We start from the raw sequence: 1,963 nt of genomic DNA, 5'->3' as shown, positions 1-1,963 counted from the left end.
GAACAGAATGTTATTTAATATCCAATTTGATTCTTTCATCCAGGCTTTTTTTAGCTTCCCAAACTCACTTTCACTTTTTTAAAAAAATGAGATACAACCAAAATGAGATACAACCAATTTTATTCGAGTTCCTTAAAATCGATACTCAATATGTTGTTTCTAAAATGCATGTCACCCATTATATAATTTTTTTTTATTTCATCTTTACAGTTTTTTCATCTTGTCTTCATATAGTTCTTCAGTAGAGTCCTGAGTTGACCAGTTAGGAGCCTCTAATATACTGCTCTGATTATTTCTTCTCAATACTCATGGCCAACATCTGGCTTCAAAATAAAGGCTTTTGGCCTTTTCAATCACTTGCTGATTCAGGCAAGACTGCTTTGTTACCCATACCACATGACCTAACTTAGAATCAGTCTTGACATCCAATCTCACATTCATAATCAAATTTATATTCCACCTCACATTCAGTTTGTCTGCCAACATGTTAATGCTGATATATTGGTGGATGAGACAAGAAGCCTCAAGTATGAAGAGAGGAGCATGCATTTTCAATGAAATTCAAAACAACGCACCAAGAAGAAGTGATTCCCAAGTACTGACTCACAGTTCCTCAGCTTTTTCGGAGCTCCATCAAACCCAACGTTAACAGATAATCATTCAACAAATTCTGTAATTGGGTCTTTATGTGTCTAAGACTCCTACTGAATAACTTTAACTAGATATTTTAGCACCTGCTGGTGTTTTCAAACATCTTTGTTTGTTATGATGGGTGTAGTCAAGTAGCACAGAATCTGTGGACAGATCATCTATATTACATTAACATACTGTTGCTGGTTAAGGAAGAGATCAGTGATGTTATCACACCTTTTAGGGTGGTTGAAGAAAACAAAGTGAGACCGATGGGCAAGACATGTTTGCTGCTGAAGTGACCGAAATGGAGAGCTCATAGAATTATTTTCTGTGGTCTCTCTTAACCCTGTAAGTCTTCCACGGAGGCACCCCAATTCCACATTAAGATTTGGAGGCCAGTTTTTCCCAGAGTGAACTCAAAACATTTCTATCTGTTGCTGGAACTAACACTCTAAAGAAGTAAAGCTATACTGCTGCTCCAGGGTAATTCCCACATTCATATTGGACTTTTGCATGCCTGTAGAGTGTATCTAAATATTACTGCCTAAAATCATGTTTGTCCATCAGTTAGTCAAACAGCCTCTGACCATTGCTAGTTGACCCCATCTGCCTTGTAGTTTCTGGATCAAACCTATTCACCATTGGTTCCATCTCTGCCTGAAGCTGTTTCAGTTGTGCAACGGCTGTGGTTCTTTATTCTTTCAAAGCATGTAGAATATCATCAGAATAAAGGTTTTTGCATACATTCATAGCAAAGCCCACCACGTCAGTATCACTAAGAAGATCAAATTTTCCTTGTAATTTTTTTTTCCATTGTGTATCTCTCCTACAGCGAGAAACTTGAGCAACGGGAAACTTTGTGGATCCGACAAGGGTGCCATGCAAGTAGTCAAGTCATCCTCCACCGTCTTGCTATGGAAGAAGCTGCTTTCACTCTTAATACAACTAGAGTATTTTTGTTAAATTTCCATTGCTTTATTGAAGCAGTTACTTCTGTCAGCTTCCACAAAATACCACTCAAAATACCAGTTCAACTGAACAATAACTGAGGCTTGAGTTTTCAAGAGGGGGTTTGATTTGCAATGTCGAGGGGGAATAGCTGTTTCTATAGGACACATATTTGGCAGGATGTGTGCAGTCCAGCAGGTGCTGGCAAGACTTCCTTTGGGACTGAGAAGAGTGTTTGCCTGAGAGAAAAGCCAACCTAAAGGGAAGACCACCTGAGAGGCAGAGAGAAATAGGCTGACTTCTGATGTCATCCTTCAGACTTTAGGATCTAGCTTTGCTCCCAAACCAGTTCTTATTATTAACGATGAGAGCCAACATTCTT

General features: G+C 38.8%; 1 pseudogene; it reads right to left on the bottom strand.

Annotated features, from left to right (window-relative positions):
- Window positions 1-204: 204 nt before the first annotated feature.
- LOC131825605 (eukaryotic translation initiation factor 3 subunit E-like) lies at window positions 205-1,514 on the bottom strand (annotated as a pseudogene).
- Window positions 1,515-1,963: the final 449 nt, after the last annotated feature.

The sequence above is a fragment of the Mustela lutreola genome, chromosome 2, assembly GCF_030435805.1.
Source record: "Mustela lutreola isolate mMusLut2 chromosome 2, mMusLut2.pri, whole genome shotgun sequence".
Taxonomy (NCBI): Eukaryota; Metazoa; Chordata; class Mammalia; order Carnivora; family Mustelidae; genus Mustela; species Mustela lutreola.
This window is presented reverse-complemented; position numbering and strand designations above follow the sequence as displayed.